A 26,307-nucleotide genomic window follows, 5' to 3' on the forward strand; every position below is an offset into this window, starting at 1 on the left:
TAGAAGTGATGGTTCTTCCATACTTGTAACAAGAAGTAGAATTTACAATTTTGGCTATATGAAGTTTGCACAGAACTAAATAATGATCTGAGATATCATCACTTGGCTGAATAATTTCAACACCATCAACATCAATTCCATGTGACAGTATTAAATCTAGAGTATGATATTTGACAATGAGTAGGTCCTGAAACGTGTTGTCTAACCCCAATAGAGTTCAGAATGTCTATAAATGCTGATCCCAATGCATCTTTTTCATTATCAACATGGATTTTAAAATCACCAACTATTAAAACTTTATCTGCATCCAGAACTAACTCGGATGTAAAATCACCAAACTCTTTAATAAAGTCCGTATGGTGCCCTGGTGGTCTGTATACAGTAGCCAGTACAAACATAACAGGGGATTTATCATTAACATTTGTTTCTCTGGATAATGTTATATGAAGCACCATTACTTCAAACGAGTTATACTTGAAGCCTGCCCTCTGAGAAATCCTGAAAACGTTGTTATAAATTGAAGCAACACTTCCACCTTTGCCTTTTAGACGCGGCTCATGTTTATAACAGTGATCTTGGGGGGTGGACTCATTTAAAATAATGTAATCATCAGGTTTTAGCCAGGTTTCTGTCAAACAGAGTACATCTATATTATGATCCTGTGATTGCTGAATTGATACCTTGAACTGCTAATTAAGCTCTTGTCCAGGTGAAAATACTTGTGTCATGCATCTGAAAACACACATTGCAACCGTTATCTAGATGAAAATCTGCCTATCTTCGGTCTGTCAAGGTACAAAATTGACATATTGTGAGGTTAATAATGAAAGTGAGACCAATTTTTAATCCGCAAAGTTGCTGATTATTCGCTCGTTCAGTTTAATGCAGATTACAATTTATTCTCAATGTCCAGGTGGCAATTAGTGATAAGGCTTCAAAATGGCAAGCCCGTGACATCAAAACAACATGGCATTACACCCTTCAAAGTAATGAAGCAGTTACAGAGTAGCAATGAAATTGTTCATTCGAAAATCAACTGGCTGCCAGCCTGCAGTTTATTTCCCCTTTAATCGCCGAGCTTGTCGGAGTGCTTGTGAGACGAATGGCAATACCGAAGCATGTCCGTGTCTTCCCTAGACATCGGAATGGGTGTGCAGAATATGTCTTTTTTGGGAAAAAAAGAAGAATGCCTGAAGATTTGCCTTTTCTTCTGGATTTTGGAGAAGAGAAAAAAAACACATTAGACCAGCGACCTAAGGATTGCCAACACTCCAACCTACAGTCCTCCACTCTACCAGCTGAGCTATCGAAGGGGCAAAGTGTTAGACAGAACCTCGACATATCACGGTCCTGTAGCTCTACTGCTGGCCAAAAAGTCACTTCTGGTGCAGGAAGATGTGCTGGATTTTTGAGGAGGGAAGCAAAAACAAGCATGCGTTCCCATACCGGGAGTCGAACCTGGGCGAAAACCAGGAATCCTAACCGCTAGACCATATGGGATTTGGACAACTAAAACTGGCCAGTGGCGCACTTTCCATACATGTGGTCAGTGTGGGTGCAGGATCTTGTAGTGGCCTGTTGCTTTAGGTATGCGACTGTAACAATGTGATAATAATTTGGCAAAACAAGAATTATCCAAAAGGACGGTTTTCTGAATTATATAGTGTTGTATGCATTCAAGGGATCTGTTTTTTTTACTCACCCCGGGGGGTCAGCTTTTTTGGGCAGATTCCTGTGATTGCTGAATTGATACCTTGAACTGGTAATTAAGCTCTTGTCCAAGTGAAATACTTGTGTCATGCATCTGAAAACACACATTGCAACCGTTATCTAGATGAAAATCTGCCTATTATCGGTGTGTCAAGGTACAAAATTGACATTTTGTAAGGTTAATAATGAAAGTGAGACCAATTTTTTATCCGCAAAGTTGCTGATTATTCGCTCGTTCAGTTTAATGCAGATTACAATTTATTCTCAATGTCCAGGTGGCAATTAGTGATAAGGCTTCAAAATGGCAAGCCTGTGACATCAAAACAACATGGTATTACACCCTTCAAAGTAATGAAGCAGTTACAGAGTAGCAATGAAATTGTTCATTCAAAGATCAACTGGCTGCCAGCCTGCAGTTTATTTCCCCTTTAAAAGCCGAGTGCTTGTGAGACGAATGACAATACCGAAGCATGTCCGTGTCTTCCCTAGACATCGGAAAGGGTGTGCAGAATATGTCTTTTTTGGAAAAAAAGAAGAATGCCTGAAGATTTGCCTTTTCTCCTGGATTTTGGAGAAGAGAAAAAAACACAACAAAAAAATAAGCCGGAGAAAAACAAGCACAGAGCGAGCCAGCCAGGAGTCAAACCTAGAATCTTCTGATCCATAGTCAGATCCATAGTCAGATCCATAGCGTTATCCATTGCGCCACTGGCCCACCGATAGTAAAGACCCCTGATTGCTACAGACTTGTTGGTTTTAGATGAGACAGTGGCAAGCATTGCTGTCTGCTTATTATCACCTTGTTATCAGGAGGTAAGCCCACCAGCCCCTCCCTGGTGGTCTAGTGGTTAGGATTTGGCGCTCTCACGCAGAGGCCCGGGTTCGATTCCCGGTCAGGGAAAGCTCTTTTGGCTTCCAAATGTGGATTGTGAATTAAAGCTCTGCTTACAACTGTTAGAAAGCCAGCTACTAAACCAAAAAATGGTGAGCACTTGAAAAAAAGACCTCCTTCGAGCCGGAGTCGAACCCCCGGAAAAGCTCTTTTGGCTTCCAATTGTGGATTGTGAATTAAAGCTCTGGTTACAGCTGTTAGAAAGCCAGCTCCAAACCAAAAAATGGTGAGCACTTGAAAAAAAGACCTCCTTCGAGCCAAAGTCAAACCAGCGACCTAAGGATTGCCAACACTCCAACCTACAGTGCTCCGCTCTACCAGCTGAGCTGTCGAAGGGACAAAGTGCTAGACAGAACCTCGACATATCACGGTCCTGTAGCTCTACTGCTGGCCAAAAAAGTCCCTTCTGTAAGCGTAACATGCTTCGGTATTGCTGTTTTTTTTTTTACTCACCCCGGGGGTTCAGTTTATTTGGCCAGATTCCTGTGATTGCTGGATTGATACCTTGAACTGGTAATTAAGCTCTTGTCCAGGTGAAAATACTTTTGTCTTGCATCTGAAAACACACATTGCAACCATTATCTAGATGAAAAACTGCCTATCGTCGGTCTGTCAAGGTACAAAATTGACATATTGTGAGGTTAATAATGAAAGTGAGACCAATTTTTAATCCGCAAAGTTGCTGATTATTCGCTCGTTCAGTTTAATGCAGATTACAATTTATTCTCAATCTCCAGGTGGCAATTAGTGATAAGGCTTCAAAATGGCAAGCCCGTGACATCAAAACCACATGGCATTACACCCTTCAAAGTAATGAAGCAGTTACAGAGTAGTGATGAAATTGTTCATTCAAAAAGCCAGCCTGCAGCCAAGAGTCGGACCTAGAATCTTCAGATCCGTAGTCACACGCGTTATCCATTGCGCCACTGGCCCACCAATAGTAAAGACCCCTGATTGCTACAAAGTTGTTGGTTTTAGATGTGACTATGGCAAGCATTGCTGTCTGCTTATTCTCACCTTGTTATCAGGAGGTAAGCCATGATAATTGCCGAGCTTATCCGAGAGCTTGTGTGATGAATGGCAATACCGAAGCATGTTACATGACTCCCCATAGACATCGGAACCTCAACCTATCAGGGTTCTGTAGCTCTACTGCTGTCCAAAAAGTCACTTCTGGTGAAGGAAGATGTGCTGGCATTTTGAGGAGGGAAGCAAAAAAGTTCAAGCTTTCCCATACCGGGAGTTGACCCCTGGCCGCATGGGAGAAAACCAGGAATCCTAACTGCTAGACCATATGGGAACTGGCCAGCTTTAACTGGCCACAAGCTTGTGGGCCACTTTCCATAATCTGGCCAGTGTGGTTTACAGAAATAAATAGTGTTGCATGCATTCAAGGGACATGAAAAACTGCCTATCGTCGGTCTGTCAAGGTACAAAATTGACATATTGTGAGGTTAATAATGAAAGTGAGACCAATTTTTAATCCGCAAAGTTGCTGATTATTCGCTCGTTCAGTTTAATGCAGATTACAATTTATTCTCAATCTCCAGGTGGCAATTAGTGATAAGGCTTCAAAATGGCAAGCCCGTGACATCAAAACCACATGGCATTACACCCTTCAAAGTAATGAAGCAGTTACAGAGTAGTGATGAAATTGTTCATTCAAAAAGCCAGCCTGCAGCCAAGAGTCGGACCTAGAATCTTCAGATCCGTAGTCACACGCGTTATCCATTGCGCCACTGGCCCACCAATAGTAAAGACCCCTGATTGCTACAAAGTTGTTGGTTTTAGATGTGACTATGGCAAGCATTGCTGTCTGCTTATTCTCACCTTGTTATCAGGAGGTAAGCCATGATAATTGCCGAGCTTATCCGAGAGCTTGTGTGATGAATGGCAATACCGAAGCATGTTACATGACTCCCCATAGACATCGGAACCTCAACCTATCAGGGTTCTGTAGCTCTACTGCTGTCCAAAAAGTCACTTCTGGTGAAGGAAGATGTGCTGGCATTTTGAGGAGGGAAGCAAAAAAGTTCAAGCTTTCCCATACCGGGAGTTGACCCCTGGCCGCATGGGAGAAAACCAGGAATCCTAACTGCTAGACCATATGGGAACTGGCCAGCTTTAACTGGCCACAAGCTTGTGGGCCACTTTCCATAATCTGGCCAGTGTGGTTTACAGAAATAAATAGTGTTGCATGCATTCAAGGGACATGAAAAACTGCCTATCGTCGGTCTGTCAAGGTACAAAATTGACATATTGTGAGGTTAATAATGAAAGTGAGACCAATTTTTAATCCGCAAAGTTGCTGATGTAGTTTCGTCTACCGGTTCTCAGAAGAATCACACTCAGTCAGTGGTTTTCTCTCAGAAGAAAAGACTTTATTTTATGGAAAACAACGCCGAGAGTCCTTGCAATGAAATCTCTCGAATGTTATTTGGTATCTCCTTTTATATACTATATTATGCGGTTCCACAATAGTCAAACTTTTCCTTATGATTACAATTTGTATACCTCCCTAGAGAGGAGAGGCCCCCTGCTTGATTTATTCTAAAGAAAGGCCCTGTATGTATGTCTGACCATATGTTTGTCATCGGTTTTGTACATTCCAGCACATAGGCAACTTTATATTTTATTGCCTAAAATTTGTGACATTTTGGTGAACATGCACCACTTGTGGTGAAATTAACCAAAATCCAAATTTCTCTATGCATATTTCTACAGTATTATGGGACAAAACTTACAAAAATGGATTCCTCGGAGCTTGCAGAGTACATCCGATGAGACTTCAACCACAAAATCGCTAAAATGTATCTGTCCAGGGAACCATTAGGAAGGGTATGCTGAATAAATGGCAAATGGGAGGTTTTTTTTTTTTTTAAATGTCCATTTACAATTTATTCAGCGGGACCTCCGTAGTGCACCCGTGGACATAAATTTTTATGCAAATTCTACAGTATTATGTGACCAAACTTACAAGAATGGACTCTACTGAGCGTGCTTTGTACAGTAGAGGTGTTTCCATTAACAATATTGCACTCATTTGAAATAAATCAAGTTAAATAGATTAGGAATAAGTGCAAACATATCTATATAGAAAGATTCTGTATGTGATTGTAACCGGATGCCCCCTTTGGATAAATAAATTCATTTTTGAGGTTTGTGCTCATGTAGTACGGGGTTATAGCTCAACAACAGAGCATTTTTCTGCAGATCAATAGGTCTACATTTTGGATCTGGCTTGCTTGACATAATCAACGACATGATTTTAAAGTGAATCTGTAATCAAGTCGTCCACAGTTCAAATCTGGGTGTCCCCTTTGGACTTGTCTTATTTGGAGGTTTTGAGTTGTAGAGTTGCTGATTCTGATTTGGAGTAACCAAAGACCTGAGTTTACAGTGAAGGAGTCAATGTTTGATATTGTTGAATCGTAGGATCTAACTTAATCTTTGGCTCGAAGCACAGAAGTCTGTAGGGGTATGGCTTAATGAAAGAGCATTTTTCTGCAAATATGTGGGGGCATAGTTAAGTGGTAGAGCATTTGAGTGCAGATCAAGAGGTCCACGATTCAAATCCGAGTGCCGCTTATGGATTTCGCAGATTAGGAATAAGTGCAAACATATCTATATAGAAAGATTCTGAATGTGATTGTAACTCAATGGCACATCCTCTCGAGAGGTTCTTTTTTTGTATCTGGCATGCTTGTCATATCCAAAAACTTTATTCAAAAGTGAGTCTGTCATCTTGTGTGAGGCTATGATCAAAGGAGTCTGTGTGGATATAGTTCAGTGGTAGAGCATTTGATTGCAGATCAAGAGGTCCCCGGTTCAAATCTGGGTGCCTCCTTTGCATTTGGCATGTTAGGAATATATGTAGCCATATCTTCCAGCCTTTTAGGAAGGTCCCAGGTTCATTCCATGTGCCTAATTTGGGCTTGACATAAATTCATTTTTGAGGTTTGTGCTCATGCAGTACAGGGTTATATCTCAACAACAGAGCATTTGTCTGCAGATCAATAGGTCTACATTTTGGATCTGGCTTGCTTGACATAATCAACGACATGATTTCAAAGTGAGTCTGTAATCAAGTCGTCCACAGTTCAAATCTGGGTGTCCCCTTTGGACTTGTCTTATTTGGAGGTTTTGAGTTGTAGAGTTGCTGATTCTGATTTGGAGTAACCAAAGACCTGAGTTTACAGTGAAGCAGTCAATGTTTGATATTGTTGAATCGTAGGATCTAACTTAATCTTTGGCTCTAAGCACAGAAGTCTTTAGGGGTATGGCTTAATGAAAGAGCATTTTTTCTGCAAAGATGTGGGGGTATAGTTGAGTGGTAGAGCATTTGACTGCAGATCATGAGGTCCCTGGTTCAAATCTGGGTGCCCCTTGTGGAATTGGCAGATTAGGAATAAGTGCAAACATATCTATATAGAAAGATTCTATGTGATCCTTCACAAAAAAAAAAAAGTCCTTCACTTAATATGGCGGCGTGCAGCGGCCTCTCAGTTAGCGGCGTGCGTATTACAAATCCCTTTTAGCAATACCAACACGAGGAATAGTGTGGTAAAGTACAGTTTATCTGGACTTCTTAAACTTAATAATATCAATAGAATGATTAAACCACAGCTTAAAGCAACGTTGGGCAGGCTAAAGCTTCTGAACATAGCGAGGTGGAGGAGCGATACACACCGGTTAAAGGGAAGGAGGAAGCGGTGTGCAAGAAGGCAGAAGAGGGGTAAGCGGGCTGGTCTGATAGCCAGGCTAAAGGCTAATAATAGACCCATGTTTCCAACGCTTTTTCTGGCAAACGTCCGCTCGCTTGACAACAAGATGGACTTAATGCGCCTCAGACTAAGCAGCTATAAGGAAATGAGAAACTGTTGTGTATTTCTGTTAACGGAGACATGGCTATGTAACAACATCCCAGACTCAGTTTACCATATTGATGGGTTGCTACTCTTCCGAGCCGATCGAAACCATCTCTCGGGGGAAACTCGCGGAGGAGGACTCTGTGTTTACATAAACAAAGGCTGGTGTATAAACTGCTCTCCGGTAAGCAGCCACTGTTCTGAGGCAGTGGAATACCTGACATTGAAATGCCGAGCATACTATTTGCCTCGGGAGTTCACAGTTGTGTTTATTGTGGCTGTATATATCCCCCCGGGTGCTAACATTAGTATGGCTCTCGGGGAACTTCATGACCATATTGGTGCGTTACAGAACAAACATCCCGAGGCTTTTTTTGTGGTAGCTGGTGATTTTAATCATGTCAATTTGACGGATATTCTGCCACGGTTCCACCAACACGTCTCCATAGCAACCAGGGGGAATAACACGCTGGACCGTGTGTATACTAACAAACGGGATGCATACAGAGCGGTGCCCCGCCCACACTTGGGGTTTTCTGACCACATTTCCATCTTGCTGGTTCCTGCTCATCGCCCTTTGCTGAAAGACATCAAGCCCACAGTTAAAACCATCACGGTGTGGCCAAGTGGAGCCAACCTCATCCTCCAGGACTGCTTTGAACGCACCAACTGGCAGATTTTCCGAGAAGCAGCAACCAGCGTTGGTGGGGTGGACCTAGAAGAATATGCATCATCTGTCTGTGGCTACATCAGTAAATGTATTGATGATGTCACCACTACCAGGAAGATCACTATCTGTCCAAATCAGAAACCCTGGTTGAATGGAGAGGTGCAGTGTCTTCTAAAGGCACGGGATTCAGCCTTTAGGACAGGGGACGCACTTACACTGAGAACGGCGAGGAGGGATTTAGAGGGGGGGATCAAGAGAGCAAAGGCTAAATATGCACATAAAATACAGGGTCACTTCTCCACCAATGACTCCCGGAGCATGTGGAAGGGCATCAAGAGCATCACTGCTTATAGTAAAAGAGACACTGTTTGCCCTCAGGATCCATCTCTTCCCGATGCCTTGAATGCATTTTATGCCCGCTTTGAGACAACAAATGCCCCTCCCTTCTCTGGACTTACACTCCACCCAGGTGAACTGCCTTTTAGTGTGTCCACTGAGGATGTAAGAAGAACCCTGCTGAGAATTAACACACGCAAAGCAGCAGGTCCAGATAATATCCCCGGCAGGGTTTTGAAGGACTGTGCTCATGAACTGGCTGAAGTGCTAACTGACATCTTTAACAGGTCACTCTCCCAAGCTGTGGTGCCAGTGTGTCTCAAGACATCAACTATTATTCCCGTTCCCAAAAGCTCGGCCGTGACATGCATGAATGATTTCCGTCCATTGGCTCTGACACCGATAATCATGAAATGCTTTGAAAGGCTGATTATGGCTCACATGAAGGATATAATTGATGTCAATGTGGACCCTCATCAATACGCTTACAGGGAGAACAGGTCTGCATCGGATGCAGTTTCATCAGTTATCCACTCTGCTCTTACCCATCTGGAAAATAGGGATTCTTATGTCAGGCTGCTCTTCCTGGACTTTAGTTCAGCCTTTAATACTATTGTTCCACAAACTCTAGTTAATAAATTGCTCCTACTTGGACTTAAGCCATCACTTTGTAACTGGGTTTATGATTTTTTAACGAACAGGCCACAGACAGTCAAAGTCCATGGCATTTCATCTTCTTCCATCATCCTTAACACCGGTTCCCCCCAGGGATGTGTACTGAGCCCCCTGCTGTATACGCTTTTAACATATGACTGCTCGGCTAAATATCCAGGCAGTCATATTGTGAAGTTTGCTGATGACACGGCTGTGGTGGGATTGATATCCCATGACGACGAGTCCTTTTACAGACAGAAGGTGGAAGAACTCGAGGACTGGTGCAGAGCAAATAACCTCTGCGTTAATGTGGGGAAGACGAAGGAAATTGTCGTGGACTTTAGAAGGAGAAGCTACACCCCCTCTCCCCTGTTCATTGGTGGATTAGCTGTGGAAATGGTCTCAAACATCAAGTATCTTGGAATATACATTTCCAATGACTTAACATGGACCATCAACACAGCCAGCATTATAAAAAAAGGCTCAACAACGCCTTTATTTTCTTAGGAGGTTGAAGCGGGCTGGTCTTGGGACTCCAGTTCTGCTAGCCTTTTACCGGTGTGTGGTGGAGAGTACACTCACTTTTTCCATCACTGCCTGGTACGGAAATTGTTCTGCTGCTGACAAGAAGAAATTGGAGAGGGTGGTCAAATCGGCCCAAAAAATAACTTTGAGCAGCCTACACTCTCTTGAGGAAATTTACACCAGCAGGTGCAGAAGCAGAGCATCCTGTATTATGGAGGATTCCACCCACCCGGCAAACAAACTCTTCAATCCACTCCCCTCGGGCAGGAGGCTAAGAAGCGTTAAAGCCAGAACAAAAAGACTGAAATGCAGCTTCTTCCCAGAGGCTGTGAGAATCATGAATTCACTGCCTTAGGGATTGCTTTTAAAATTGTTTCAAAATTTCTGATTAATTATTTATTATTGAAGGAGTACTTTTTAGGTATCAGGTGTCTTATTTAGGTCAAAGTTATTTTTTTAAATATTGTAGGTTATTAAATTATGTTTTAATTATTTTATGTATACTGTATGTTAACTATCTTTTTTACGCTGCTGGTCCTGAGTACATATTTTATTCTTATGTGGCAACATGTATAGAATGACAATAAAAGACCTGAAACCTGAAACCTGATTGTGACTTAGTGGTGCATCCTCTCGAGAAGAACCATAAACTTTATTCAAAAGTGAGTCTGTCATCTTGTGTGAGACTATGATCCAGGTAGTCGGTGGGGGTATAGCTCAGTGGTAGAGCATTTGACTGCAGATCAAGAGGTCCCTGGTTCAAATCCGGGTGCCCCCTTTGGATTTTGCATGTTAGGAATATGTGTAGCCATATCTTCCTGCCTTTTTGTGCTCATACTGTACGGGGTTATATCTCAATGGCACGCCGTTTTATTGCAGATCAAGAGGTCCCAGGTTCATTCCATGTGCCTAATTTGGGCCTAGCATATTAGGAATAAACAAATCCTTGACATAAATTCATTTTTTAGGTTTGTGCTCATGCAGTACGGGGTTATAGCTCAACGACAGAGCATTTGTCTGCAGATCAATAGGTCTATATTTTGGATCTGGCTTGCTTGACATAATCAACGACATGAATTCAAAGTGAGTCTGTAATCAAGTCGTCCACAGTTCAAATCTGGGTGTCCCCTTTGGACTTGTCTTATTTGGAGGTTTTGAGTTGTAGAGTTGCTGATTTTGATTTGGAGTAACTAAAGACCTGAGTTTACAGTGAAGGAGTCAATGTTATATATTGTTGAATCGAAGGATCTAACTTAATCTTTGGCTCGAAGCACAGAATTCTGTAGGGGTATGGCTTAATGAAAGAGCATTTTTCTGCAAAGATGTGGGGGCATAGTTCAGTGGTAGAGCATTTGAGTGCAGATCAAGAGGTCCTCGGTTCAAATCCGAGTGCCGCTTATGGATTTGGCAGATTAGGAATAAGTGCAAGCATATCTTTATAGAAAGATTCTGTATGTGATTGTAACTCAGTGGCACATCCTCTCGAGAGGTTCTTTTTTTGTATTTGGCATGCTTGTCATATCCAAAAACTTCATTCAAAAGTGAGTCTGTCATCTTGTGTGAGGCTATAATCCAGGTAGTCTGTAGGGGTATATCTCAGTGGTAGAGCATTTGAGTACAGATCAAAAGGTCCCTGGTTCAAATCCGGGTGCCCCCTTTGGATTTGGCATGTTAGGAATATGTGTTGCCATATCTTCCTGCCTTTTTGTGCTCATACTGTACGGGGTTATATCTCAATGGCACGGCGTTTGATTGCAGATCAAGAGGTCCCAGGTTCATTCCATGTGCCTAATTTGGGCTTGGCATATTAGGAATAAACAAATCCTTGACATAAATTCATTTTTGAGGTTTGTGCTCATGCAGTACGGGGTTATAGCTGAACGACATAGCATTTGTCTGCAGATCAATAGTTCTACGTTTTGGATCTGGCTTGCTTGACATAATCAACGACATGATTTCAAAGTGAGTCTGTAATCAAGTTGTCCACAGTTCAAATCTGGGTGTCCCCTTTGGACTTGTCTTATTTGGAGGTTTTGAGTTGTAGAGTTGTTGATTCGGATTTGGAGTAACCAAAGACCTGAGTTTACAGTGAAGCAGTCAATGTTTGATATTATTGAATCGTAGGATCTAACTTAATCTTTGGCTCTAAGCACAGAAGTCTGTGGGGGTATGGCTCAATGAAAGAGCATTTTTCTGCAAAGATGTGGGGGTGTTGTTCAGTGGTAGAGCATTTGACTGCAGATTAAAAGGTCCCTGGTTCAAATCTGGGTGCCCCTTGTGGATTTGGCAGTTTTGGAATAAGTACAAACATATCTATATAGAAAGATTCTATGTGATTGTAACTCAGTGGTGCATCCTCTCGAGAGGATCTTTTTTGTATTTGGCATGCTTGTCATTTCCATAAACTTTATTCAAAAGTGAGTCTGTCATCTTGTGTGAGGCTATGGTCCAGGGAGTCTGTGGGGGTATAGCTCAGTGGTAGAGCATTTGACTGCAGATCAAGAGGTCCCCGGTTCAAATCCGGATGCCCCCTTTGGATTTGGCATGTTAGGAATATGTGTTGCCATATCTTCCTGCCTTTTTTTGCTCATACTGTACAGGGTTATATCTCAATGGCACGGCGTTTGATTGCAGATCAAGAGGTCCCAGGTTCATTCCCTGTGCCTAATTTGAGCTTGGCATATTAGGAATAAACAAATCCTTGACATAAATTCATTTTTGATGTTTGTGCTCTTGCAGTACTGGGTTATAGCTCAACAACAGAGCATTTGTCTGCAGATCAATAGGTCTACGTTTTGGATCTGGCTTGCTTGACATAATCAACGACATGATTTCAAAGTGAGTCTGTAATCAAGTCGTCCACAGTTCAAATCTGGGTGTCTCCTTTGGACTTGTCTTATTTAGAGGGTTTGAGTTGTAGAGTTGTTGATTCTGATTTTGAGTAACCAAAGACCTAAGTTTACAGTGAAGGAGTCAATGTTTGATATTGTTGAATCGTAGGATCTAACTTAATATTTGGCTCTAAACACAGACGTCTGTAGGGGTATGGCTTAATGAAAGAGCATTTTTTTGCAAAGATGTCAGGGCATAGTTCAGTGTGTAGAGCATTTGAGTGCAGATCAAGAGGTCTTCGGTTCAAATCCGAGTCAGTTTATGGATTTGGCAGATTAGGAATAAGTGCAAACATAGCTATATAGAAAGATTCTGTATGTGATTGTAACTCAGTGGCACATCCTCTCGAGAGGTTCTTTTTTTGTATCTGGCATGCGTGTCATATCCAAAAACTTTATTCAAAAGTGAGTCTGTCATCTTGTGTGAGGCTATGATCCAGGGAGTCTGTGGGGGTATGGTAGGCATGTTAGGAATATGTGTAGCCATATCTTCCTGCCTTTTAGGAAGGTCCCAGGTTCATTCCATGTGCCTAATTTGGGCTTGGCATATTAGGAATAAACAAATCCTTGACATAAAGTCATTTTTGATGTTTGTACTCATGCAGTACGGGTTTGTAGTTCAACAACAGAGCATTTGTCTGCAGATCAATAGGTCTACGTTTTGGATCTGGCTTGCTTGACATAATCAACGACATGATTTCAAAGTGAGTCTGTAATCAACTCGTCCACAGTTCAAATCTGGGTGTCTCCTTTGGACTTGTCTTATTTGGAGGTTTTGAGTTGTAGAGTTGCTGATTCTGATTTGGAGTAACCAAAGACCTGAGTTTACAGTGAAGGAGTCAATGTTTGATATTGTTGAATCGTAGGATCTAACTTAATCTTTGGCTCGAAGCACAGAAGTCTGTAGGGGTATAGCTTAATGAAAGAGCATTTTTCTGCAAAGATGTGGGGGCATAGTTCAGTGGTAGAGCATTTGAGTGCAGATCAAGAGGTCCACAGTTCAAATCCGAGTGCCGCTTATGGATTTGGCAGATTAGGAATAAGTGCAAACATATCTATATAGAAAGATTCTGTATGTGATTGTAACTCAGTGGCACATCCTCTCGAGAGGTTCTTTTTTTGTATCTGGCATGCTTGTCATATCCAAAAACTTTATTCAAAAGTAAGTCTGTCATCTTGTGTGAGGCGATGATCCAGGGAGGCTGTGGGGGTATAGCTCAGTGGTAGATAAGATAAAGATAAATATAAAATATACTTTAATGTCCCACAGGGGGGAAATTTGTCTTGGGCTACAGTCACTGCGACACACACTTACAACTTACCACATAAAAAATACACAGAATATAAACAATACAAACATGCGTCATTACACTGTATCGTGAAAATTACAAAAATTAATTTATAATAATAATTGCACAACACAGTGGGGATAAAAAGTATACAAGTAGGTAACCGTCTTTTGCTACTGTTTAGCATCTTAATGGCAGCTGGGATGAATGAGTTTTTATACCTCTTTAACCTGCAGTACGGCATTCTAAATCGTTTACCTGAGGGTAACAACTTTATTTCCTTATTCAGAATGTGGGATGGATCATCCAGAATCTTATGTGCCTCCCTGAGCACAGATTTTTCATACAGTGACTGAAGGTAGCACTGTTCTTGGTAGCCTACAATTTTAAAAGCTGTATTGATCAGCCGCCCAAACTTAGATTTAAGCTGAACTGAAAGATTACCATACCAGGTCTGCATGCTATAACGTATCACACTCTCTAAAATAATTTCGAAAAACAGAAGCAAGATTTTGCTGTTAACACCAAACAGTCTTAACCTTCTTAAAAAGTATATCCTTTGTTGCAACCTGGTGCAAAGATTTTCAACATGAATGTGCCAGGTAAGGGAACAATCAATAAAAACACCCAGATACTTAAATGACGTAACCTGGCGTATTGGTTTGTTATGAATAAGTACAGGATTAGGTTCACAGATTGATCTTGGGTCAAATATCATCTCCTCTGTTTTAATGACGTTAACCATCAGATGGTGAGCATCACACCAGTCCACAAACTGTTTAATTTCTGAATGGTAGGAGACTGTGTCTTGGTCTCGAAACAATAAGCTAAGGATAGCAGTGTCATCAGAGAATTTAACAATATAATTGTGTGGATGTTTACTCACACATTCATTGGTATAGATAGTAAAAAGGACAGGGGAGCTCACACAACCCTGTGGTGCCCCACTGCTGATGGATTTGGGGTCTGAGACTGCCTTGTGTACTTTAACATATTGTGTCCTATTAGTTAAAAAGGAGTAATACCATTCAACAATAAAAGAGCTTACACCCATATTTTAAAGTGTCTCAAGTAAAATAACTGGCTGAATCGTATTGAAGGCCGAACTAAAATCTATAAAAAGTAAGCGTGCGTAGGCCTTCGGGTCCTCCAAGTGCTTAAGGACTAGGTGGGTGATGCTACTTATAGCATCATCTGTACTCCTACCTCGTTTATAGGCAAACTGCCAGGGATCTAACTTTTTGTTAACCTCAGTTTTTAAAAGAGACACCATATATTTCTCAAAACACTTCATTACAATGGATGTCAATGCTACTGGTCTAAAATCATTGTTCTCCTTGGGACAGGGTTTCTTTGGTACTGGAATAATAACAGTCTTTTTCCATAGGGCTGGGATGATGTGAGAGTCAAGTGATCGCTGAAAGATAGGGCACCAGGCTGGAACAAGCTCCTCCGCACATGTTTTCAGTAAGCGGGCAGAGATTCCATCTGGACCCTTAGCCTTCCTAGTACACTGATGCTGGAACAGTGACTGTATCTGTAACCAGTCTATCTCATGTCCTATGTGCAAATCCGTGCTGATGGAGTTTAGGATACTAGTGCAATCATTGTTAAAATCCTGAGTTTGAAATCTAAGGTAAAAGTCATTAAATTCATTAGCTTTCATCCGGTCATCTGTAGTGTTTATATGTACTTTACTTGGTGACATGTTAGTGATAGTTTTCATTGAGTCCCAGAGTTTTTTCGAATTCATGGTTGTAAAGTGGCTTTCATTTACTTCCTTTTGCTTTTTTCTGGCTTTATTAAGCAGTTGGTTCAGTTCCTTTTGCACCACTTTTAGCTCAATTCTGTCATTATTTCTAAAAGCTACCTTTTTTCGATTTATGCAGTCTTTTATTTCCTTGGTTACGTAAGGCTTATTATTTGGGTAAACCACAACCTCTTTCTTTGTAAGGACGCTATCTATGCAATAATTTATATAGTCTGTGATTGTCTCTGTTGTAACATCAATACCTGTGTCGTGAAACACACTCCAATCTGTACACAAGAAGCATCCTTTTAGTGTTTCTATCCCCTCATCAGACCACACACTGACTGTTTTCACTTGTGGCTTGCTGCGTTTCAGCATGGTTTTGTAGATGGGAATTAAGTGAATCACGTTGTGGTCTGAATTGGCCAATGGGGCTTTTGGTTTGGCTACATAGGCATTTTTAACATTGCCATAACATTTGTCAATAGTCTTGTTTTCACGTGTGCTGCACTTGATATATTGTTCAAACCCAGGGAGTGCTAATTCAAGTTTACAGTGGTTGAGGTCGCCCACTACAAACACGGGGGCGCCCGGAGCGCGCTGCAGTTCTTGGTGTACACAGTCAGCAATGCAAGCTGCGGCCCTAGCTGCATTCCCGCTGGGAGGAATGTACACAACGCACACGGCCACACTTCTGAACTCCCTTGGGAGGTAAAATGGTCTCATAGTCAAATGCAAAATCTCGACATCCAGACAGCAAAGTGTTTCCCTAACTGTGTACTGTTTGCACCAGTTGTTACTTACATACACAGCCATGCCGCCACCTCTCGTTTTTCCGGATTGTTCAGTCCTATCTGCCCTGACAAGTGAAAATCCATCGATGTCAATCAGAGAGTTTTGGATATCCCTGTGTAACCACGTTTCCGTGATCACCATTAAACTTGAGGTGCGATACTCAGAGCATGTTCTGGTATTAATCCAAAGTTTGTATATTTTAGCTCGAAGTGATCTTGCGTTGCATAATATCATTGAAGGTAGAGGAGGCTTACTGCCTCTCCATCGTAAACGCTGTGAGAAATAATCCAGTGCCATTTCAATACTTTTAAAACGGTACCGGCGCCTAAACGGTGCCTGAACCGATACTTTAAAAAAAAGACCCACAAAAAAACTATGGATAACATTAAAGAACATTACAAATATTTAAAATAAATACATAGCTTTCACTTTGGATGCTCTTATTTCCCAAGTTATGCTTAATCTAAGGCTAATAAATGTATTTCATAATCTGGGTCATTACTTAATACAAAAACCACACATAATTATTTCGACTGTATCTCTGTCACTCACTCTGATATTTAGTTAAGATGAGTGCTTTTACTGTCTTTAATCCATTCTGTGAATGACTGTATGCTCATTCTTTATAAAGTAGCAACAGTCGTTTGTAAAGTAGAGCACTGTGCAAAAGTCTAAGGCACATTAGTATTTTCACCCCAAAAAAGGGTTTTAAGCCAGTTATTTATATATATATGCTGTAGTGTGTCAGTAGGAAATATCAGTTTGCCATTAATTTAATTAATAATCTAGTGCGATTTTGAATGCACAAGCAGTCTGACAACGGCGAAATGAATGTTTGGAAATTTAAATAGATATTTTATACTGAAACAGCAAAGTATATAAATAACTGGCAGAACACCATTCTTTAGTGAAAATACTAACGTGCCCAAGACTTTTGCACAGTAGCTGGTGTATGTATAAAGTACGTACGATTAAATTAAGTATATTTAAATAAGTGTAAGTGTTCGTTCATATTTGTTAAGGGCTAGATTTTTGCTGGAGGAAACAGCTGTTTAGTGATGAGCGGTGAACGCAGCGAAAACTTTACAGAAGATGAGAAACCGACTGCTCCCTCGTGACCTTTTGTAAACTGTATTTATGACAAAGAACTGCACAGATACGGATATTCTAACAATCTTTCGATAAACACATACCTTGTGTCCTCTGTGTTTGTTTCCGCTCGCGCTGCTCTGCCGCGGTCTGCGGATTGAAGAGCGCGCTGAAAGACGGAGAGGAGACCGGTCTGATGCCGGTTTCATATGAAACTTAAGGGGACTGACTCTGAGGCGATCACAAATTTGTATACAGTTTATGGAGCTAAATGCTACAGCCCCGCTAAAAAGCCTAGCGATGCCCGTGCTTCTTGTGTACATTTCGGAGAACCAGGACAAACATTTCAATCGATCGCTCAGGCATTTAAAAGGCACCGAAATCTGTATCCTCTTATTCAGTAAGGTGCATACCGGTTCCATATCCAACCTTACTTTTAAGAAATATATTTTTTGATAAACGAACCCAAAACTGGCTATGTCCTGGCTGGAGTGTGATGTGATTTGTGTCATGTGCAGGTGCGATGGATCGTGTACAAACCAATAGGGTGTCGGAATGGTATCTGTTTATACTTCTCATCCAACCACAATCAAATTCACTCCATCCGGATGGCGCGATTTGTCTGGATAGTTTTTTTTTTTTTTTTTTTTGAATGATGACAAGCCGGAATGAAAACAAGCCGAAATGAAATAGCAGTAACGAAGCTATTTTTAAAATGTAAGGAGTAGAAAGTACAGATACTTGCGTGAAAATGTAAGGAGTAGAAGTAAAAAGTCGGCTAAAAAATAATTACTCAAGTAAAGTATAGATACCCCAAATTTCTACTTAAGTAATGTAACGAAGTATTTGTACTTCGTTACTTGACACCTCTGAAAAGGAGCATGCGTTCCCATACCGGGAGTCAAAACTGGGCCGCCTGGGTGAAAACCAGGAATCCTAAGCGCTAGACCATATGGGATTTGGAAACTTTAAACTGGCCATTGGCTTCTGGCACACTTTTCATACATGTGGTCCGTGTGGGTGCAGGATCTTGTAGTGGCCTGTTGCTTTAGGTCTGCGACTGTAACAATGTGATAATAATTTGGCAAAACAAGAATTATCCATAAGGACGGTTTTCTGAATTATATAGTGTTGTATGCATTCAAAGGATCTGTTTTTTTTACTCACCCCGGGAGTTCAGTTTATTTAGGCAGATTCCTGTGATTGCTGAATTGATACCTTGAACTGGTAATTAAGCTCTTGTCCAGGTGAAAATACTTGTGTCATGCATCTGAAAACACACATTGCAACCGTTATCTAGATGAAAATCTGACTATCATCGGTCTGTCAAAGTACAAAATTGACATATTTTGAATCCGCGAAGTTGCTGATTATTCGCTCGTTCAGTTTAATGCAGATTACAATTTATTCTCAATGTCCAGGTGGCAATTAGTGATAAGGCTTCAAAATGGCAAAGCCGTGACATCAAAACAACATGGCATTACACCCTTCAAAGTAATGAAGCAGTTACAGAGTAGCGATGAAATTGTTCATTCGAAAATCAACTGGCTGCCAGCCTGCAGTTTATTTCCCCTTTAATCGCCGAGCTTGTCGGAGTGCTTGTGAGACGAATGACAATACCGAAGCATGTCCGTGTCTTCCCTAGACATCGGAAAGGGTGTGCAGAATATGTCTTTTTTGGAAAAAAAGAAGAATGCCTGAAGATTTGCCTTTTCTTCTGGATTTTGGAGAAGAAGAAAAAAAAAACACAACAACAAAATAAGCTGGAGAAAAACAAGCACAGAGCAAGCCAGCCAGGAGTCGAACCTAGAATTTTCTGATCCGTAGTCGGACGCATTATCCATTGCGCCACTGGCCCACCAATAGTAAAGACCCCTGATTGCTACAGAGTTGTTGGTTTTAGATGAGACAGTGGCAAGCATTGCTGTCTGCTTATTCTCACCTTGTTATCAGGAGGTAAGCCCACCAGCCCACCAGTCCACCAGCCCCTCCCTGGTGGTCTAGTGGTTAGGATTCGGCACTCTCACCGCCCCGTCCTGGGTTCGATTCCCGGTCAGTGAAAGCTCTTTTGGCTTCCAATTGTGGACTGCGAATTCAAGCTCTGCTAACAGCTGCGAGAAAGCCAGCTCCAAACCAAAAAAAAAGGTGAGCACTTGAAAAAAAAACCTCCTTCGAGGCGTTATTATAGCCGTACATTATATTATTATATTTTCTGAAAGTCCCTGTTTTTGTGTGTGTGTGTTTTATTGTTATGTAATACTGGAATACTTAAATACTTAAAATTTGCAACTTCAAATACAGTGAGAAATAGGCACAAAAACATTGCTAGTGCAAAGATTAAGATTAACAACCCTTTTTATTTGCAAATATAAAGTCAATAAAAAAATTATAACAGCAGTGCAAATATATATGCATGTACAAATATTGTGAGAATACAAAAAGGCACAATAACAATAGTGTGAGGGCAAATATTAACAATCCTTTTAATCTCTATATATATTTTAAAGCCAATAAAACATTTAGAACAGTAGTGCAATTTTGACACATCAATTAAAAATAATAAACAGTAAACCAAAAATGTTTACCACAGTAGTAAAATGTTTACGTATCAGTTTAAAAAAATATAATAAATATCAAACCAAAACAAACACAATAACAATAGTGTGAGGGCAAATATTAACAACCCTTTTAATCTCCATATACATTTTAAAGCCAATAAAACATTTAGAACAGTAGTGCAATTTTGACACATCAATTAAAAATAATAAACAGTAAACCAAAAATGTTTACCACAGTAGTAAAATGTTTACATATCAGTTTAAAAATATAATAAATATCAAACCAAAACAAACACAATAACAATAGTGTGAGGGCAAATATTAACAACCCTTTTAATCTCCATATACATTTTAAAGCCAATAAAACATTTAGAACAGTAGTGCAATTTTGACACATCAATTAAAAATAATAAACAGTAAACCAAAAATGTTTACCACAGTAGTAAACTTTTTACATATCAGTGTAAAAATATAATAAATATCAAACCAAAACAAACATTTGCAGTGCAATTTTGACATCAGACTAAGAAAATAATAAATAGTAAACCAAGACAAACATTTACCACAGTAGTGCAATTTTGACATTCTAGCCAAAAAAAAGTAAATCAAAACAAAAATGGACCATAGTAGTGCAATTATGACATATTCGCCCCTAAAAAAATAGTAAATCAAATATACCAAAAACAAAATAATGATAATAATAAAAACATAAACATACCATATATATATAATGGTATGAAATATTTTTCCAACAGAGGCATGCAGCAGAGGAAACACACAGTAATTACACATAGACAGCTGTCATTGTTGGAGACTTGTAAATTGCACTATAAAGCAAACATTAACCAAATAAAAATATAATGTGCTGAAATAGCAGTTTTAAGAAGCTGGAGGGTTGCCATTCCCCTTTTTTTTTCTTCTATAACCTCGTTCCTGCAGCACAGCCCTCCATTCACCATATGATTGAGTCTCAGACTCTTTGCAGAACCAGTTGCCAAAGTACTGAAGATGTGATGGTGGCTTTCTCTCTTTGTTACACTTTCTGCCAAGAATGACATCTGTCTTCTTCACATATTTTCTTGTGACAGTTCCAGTGCGCTCCCTCTCCAGTTTTCTCTTTCTGTATTGCTGAGTGGAGTAAGGAACATCTTGACCGGATGTCTGTGTCTGAGCTGATGGTGGCAGAGCTGAAGGTAAAGGGAAGTTGAAGAACATCTCCTGTGAGGTACCTGGCACTGTAGAGGATGGCGCGCAAGGGCCTTTCACTGTAGGAAGCTGCACAGATGGTAAAATGAAAGGGAGAGAGATGGGTAGTGCTGGTGCAATGACAGGAAGGCTTTGATGTGATGTTGGAGCCTGGGAGATGGCCTGGGGTTGCAACCTCCCCTTAAGTTTTGCCTTCCCAGCAGTGTTTGGTGGCAGGATAAAAAGGTGAGGCTCAGCCAAATTGTCTGGATAGAGAGTTGGTCCTTTCTGCATAGCCGCAGGAAGCGTCTCGGGTCCTGCCATGGGTGCGTCTGGGGCTTGGATACGCTGCTTCAAAATCTCTTGTTCCTGTGACTTGCCACGCCTGCTGAACCTGGGAAACATAAAACGACAGATATTAATAAACATTTAAGCAATACAAAAGATCAACTACTATTTGTCATGACTATGACGCAGCAGCATGACACAGCTGAGATCACACAGCAGTCGTCTAATGTATTACTGCTTTTGTGAAATGGCTACTTTATTGAGATTAACATTGTATTATGAATTATTGATTCTTGCAGTCTGCTGAAGACAGCTGATCCATGTCATAAATCTTATCTTTCACAATGAAGAAGAAAACAGAAGTTGAACTCTTGTTGATTTGTTTCTAGACCTGCAAACCAGCCATGGTTACATTAAGGCTGATGATACAAAAAATTTTGAGAAGTGTTTCTTGGGTACGTTCCCCACTGAGAATGGGTAACAAATTTCAATCTGGATACTTCAGATCAATCTTGCGCTCTGTGTCTTGCCTGGTTGCCTGTTGATGGCAATATTAACCAAAGTTGCCCAGCAGCATTGATCAAAAAAAGTTGCCGTGTAACATCAGCCCTTAGCTGCTTTAAGTTTAGGCTTAGCGGTGACAATGCTTATTTACTCACCATTGTGTGACTGTTGCAGCGTTCACTTCTGGGAGCTGGATGGTGGTCTCACTCATCACCTTAGCATTAGTGAGGATGCACTCTCGGATGTGCTTGTAAGCACGTGCTACAACAGTGAAGCGGGACACCCTTACCCCGTCACAGCGCACCGCGTTTGGGTAGAGAGCACAGAGCCTTGTGAAAATGGCCTCCACCACTCGGTTGCAGTCAGGCCACTGTGCAGGACTATGAGCCCCAACGAAACACCTGCAAATTACAACAGGATACATATTATTAATGTAAGATTGTTTTCATTGTGTGATCTTATTTTTATTTTCCCTTTCCTATTCTGTCTGTTTTGCTTTGTGTTGTCTAAATGTTCATTGATAATATCTGCCCATAGTTATGTTTTCTTTCTTTGTTTTGTTTTTAGATTGATGTTGAAATGTCATATCAATAAATCAGGTCTCTACTGGATTACTGTGTTGTGGAATTATTACAGGGTGTTGTTAGTCAGCCTGTCAGATTTTATTCACAATAATGACTGCATATTATCCCGCTTATTACATGGCTACTTACTAAAGTACAGTAAAAGACAAATTATTTGACACAACATATTGATACAAAATGATTTTACCGATTTAAGAAATGATTGCTTTGTTTCTGCTAAATTAATTATTCCAATGTACGGTTGTACGGTTGTACGGTTGTGTCCATAGCAATGTAACATACTTAGCAACCTAATATATATAGTCAGAATTAAATGTAAATCACAACTAATAATTTATGTTATAACCAAGATAAGCTAGTCATGAAGGTGTCAGGTTACTAAACAAAAAAAGTTGTAGGTGATATTTCAGCCAGTTTCAGATATATATATATATATTACAAAACAATTTGTAAACCCTGTTTACTAAATATAACATACCTTTTGGTGCTCTCCACACCTGGGGCCACAATCTTCTTAGTGGCCCTGAATCGTCCCTGTTTTAGGTTGGTTTGGTGACGTGGTGGGTAAATGGTCTTTTTCCTGTCATACTCCCCCAATGCCTGCCATAGGGAGATGATCTTGATGCACTCTTCTCCCGACAAAGCCAGACAGTGGTCTCTGAGGCCAACCAAGAACTCTGCCAAGTCCTGCACGGCTCCATACCCCTCAATATTATCAGGTCCAACCGAATCCTAAAATGAAAGATAATTTAGGAACTTTTGATAGCATCAATGAAAACAAATATTCACATGAAAGCACATTCAATGTAACCCAGATTATGTTTACATACATGTAAATGTAAATAAAAAATAAACTGGGCCCTTACATCATGTGAAGTGTTCTCTTCCGATGTTGGACGATCCGTTTCTGCAGATAATCGGTCCACTGGGACAACATCAAAAAGGTAAATATTGATTTGAAATTTTTATTTATGCCTTTCAATGTGATAAATACAAATTTATAGTTAGTGTGATAACAAATACCGAAATCTTTATGAATACTTTGGTAAAACTCACAGCTATGTGCTCCAGGAAAGAGTCCTAGATTTGATTGAGTGTGCAGTGAGCTGCTGACAGGAGATGACACTGGTGATGGAGGGACCACAAACAGTGATGACGTGGTGCTGGTTGCTGGAGGAGTTGGAGATGATGCTGCAGACGCTGCAGACACTGATGCTTGTGAAGAGGCAGCAGGTGTCTGTTCAGTGTCAAAGGTGGGGACAGTGATGTCCTGAAACTCCTCAAGTTCAGCATAACCTTCATCCACCTCTATACCAACCTCAGTGGTCTCTGACTCTTCAATGGCCAACTTGTAGTCCTGCAGAACTTTACCAGTTTGCTGGTAAAGATATTCCACTCCAATAAGCTCACCTTTAAAATAGAAAAACATTGACAATTAGATAACATACCATAATATTATATTATAACTTAGTGGTTCAGTGGTTTATACTTAAATTAAAGTGTCACTAAAAACAAAAAAAAATGTTATATACCAGTGTACTTTCTTGGCCCAACATAAGGAATGATTTTCATGCCCATAAGCTCCTCTGCAAGAGTGTTGACAGCATGACGCAGAAGATGGTTGTAGGAATGTGGTTGCTGCTGATTAGTTGTTGCTGCCACAGCCCGGTCCTCATTCCACCTTGCAAGCCCATCCAAAAGATATGCCTGAAAGAAGGTGTCACTTGCCAGCGTGCCTATAAATGAAAAAAATAATAATAATAAGTTCGCAGAACAAAAATTTCATATAAATACACAAATAGCTGTTCTTGCAATTCTCATAATTATTTCAGTATAAATCATATCTTAATTTAATAATTCAGTTAAATAATTTATTAACCTGGGATGAATCTGTTAAGGTGCAAGTGAAATGACTCAATTGAAGTGGAACCTCTGGCACAGCGGTATGTTGGCAGGCGGTGCCCTCCCTTCAGTACAGTACCCGTCTGCATGTAGAGCTGCACACCGGCAGGATCCTGGATGCAGGCCACATGCTTCCGCTGGGACTTTAAAATCTCTCTCATGCGGGCTGAGTTTATTAGTGGGACTCCCAGAGTGTCACGACCAGCATCTCCATCAAAGGCCTGAACATGGCTGTCAATCAGCGCCAGGGTCTCTTTGGTCCCGCGAGTGGTTCTCCCGCAATGTAGCGCTAGCTCGCTACGACTGATAAAGCGCAGCACATCAGCCTCGGATGATGGTTTCCCATCAGCTTCCAGCTCTGCTTGCTTAGCCGTCTTCAGGGCAGCCAGGTCGACCTGGTCCCACATGAAAATACAATGGCTGAGGCCACTCATAAATGTGGCATATAACTGGTGAGAGTCGGTGGTGCAGCCGACAGCAAACCTTCGCATGAAGTGCCAGACATCTAACCGGATGGTCATTTGCCCCCACTCTTCAAACATCCTCCTCAAAAGAGTGTTGCCACAGCAGTCTCGGTCGACATACAGCACTTCGGGAGGAGCCACCCCAGCCACTCTGTATCGCTTGATAAGGCCTTCTATCATTGGCCCCAGACCAAAACCTTCGCTCGCTGTGAGCATGGACATGATCACCTGTCCATGCTCATTGCCAACATTAGTTGCCCAAGTAGCAGTGCCATAGCTGCGTCCTGCTAGTTTTCTGGCCACTTTTTTGGTAGAATCCATTTTTAAGATTCGACCATATTGTGATGTTATAGTGGCCTTGACCTCATCCAGCCTTTGCAGGACATCCTGGGCATACAGCCATCGGTGCTTGGGTATAGAAGGCATTGAAGGAGCAGGTTCAAATGTCACAGGCAGGATTAGGCTCGACGTGACAGCACTGGCAATCCCCTTGCAATCTGTCAGATACTGGGCTGTCTTTTGCAACCAGACATCAACATGACGCTCCTGTAGCTTGCGCTGGATCTGGCTGCTGCTGTTTCCCAGCCCACGCTGACGCATCAAAGTTACTACCTCAAAGTCACATGCAAGTTTTGAAGTAAGAATGCAAAGGAACAGCACCCTGTGGCCAATGTCGAGCTGGGAAACGAGATCATGGCTCCAGCTGATGACCTTCCTTTTACATCTTCGGCAGGCAAGGTACTCAGATGCCACAAAGTACATCTCACCCATGGCAACCACCTGCCTGATCTTTTGATGCAAGCCAGCTGAGGTCAGAAGTTCTTTTTGACAGTCTGGATGCGGACAAGTCAGCTTCACTTGCCACAGTTTTCGTGGCATCCAGAGCAGCAGGCGATGGCCAAAGTAATTCTCCAAGGAAGGAGAATTACTGGTCTTCAGTGGCACCGGTGGAGGATACCACCAAAGTTTGTTCACCCTACTAAATACCAGCTCAGGATGCCCCTGTGCTGTCCACCTGAACAGGGCCTTGGAGATCCACCTCTGGTCCACTTCAGGCAGGGTGTGTGTCCATCCAGCAGGAAGACAGACTCGTCTTGCTGAAAAAATTAAATAAAATAGAAAAACAGAAAATAAACACATAAATAAACAAATTCACATTGCTTCACTTTACTTTATTATCCCTGGAAAGGAAACGTTGAATACTTTAAATAAGTATAGACGTACATGCCACATATGACTCCTCAAACTTAGCTGCCTCTGCCAGCAGTGTGCTGTCATCTATCACAAGGGACACAGTCGGACAGGTGAGGGTGGCTGAGGGTCCTGTGGCTGTCTCAAGGGACACAGTCGGAC

The 26,307-nt window shown here is 41.2% G+C and overlaps 4 non-coding genes across 4 annotated transcripts; all 4 read left to right on the forward strand.

The window, feature by feature from the left end:
• Window positions 1-10,361: 10,361 nt before the first annotated feature.
• On the forward strand, window positions 10,362-10,433 carry trnac-gca (transfer RNA cysteine (anticodon GCA)). The gene has a single exon. It is a non-coding gene; the product is annotated as a tRNA-Cys (tRNA).
• Window positions 10,434-10,981: 548 nt separating this feature from the next.
• On the forward strand, window positions 10,982-11,053 carry trnac-gca (transfer RNA cysteine (anticodon GCA)). Its single transcript has one exon. It is a non-coding gene; the product is annotated as a tRNA-Cys (tRNA).
• Window positions 11,054-11,240: 187 nt separating this feature from the next.
• Window positions 11,241-11,312, forward strand: trnac-aca (transfer RNA cysteine (anticodon ACA)). Its single transcript has one exon. It is a non-coding gene; the product is annotated as a tRNA-Cys (tRNA).
• An 804-nt stretch (window positions 11,313-12,116) lies between these two features.
• On the forward strand, window positions 12,117-12,188 carry trnac-gca (transfer RNA cysteine (anticodon GCA)). Its single transcript has one exon. It is a non-coding gene; the product is annotated as a tRNA-Cys (tRNA).
• Window positions 12,189-26,307: the final 14,119 nt, after the last annotated feature.

This window comes from Carassius carassius, chromosome 38 (assembly GCF_963082965.1).
Source record: "Carassius carassius chromosome 38, fCarCar2.1, whole genome shotgun sequence".
Lineage (NCBI taxonomy): Eukaryota > Metazoa > Chordata > Actinopteri > Cypriniformes > Cyprinidae > Carassius > Carassius carassius.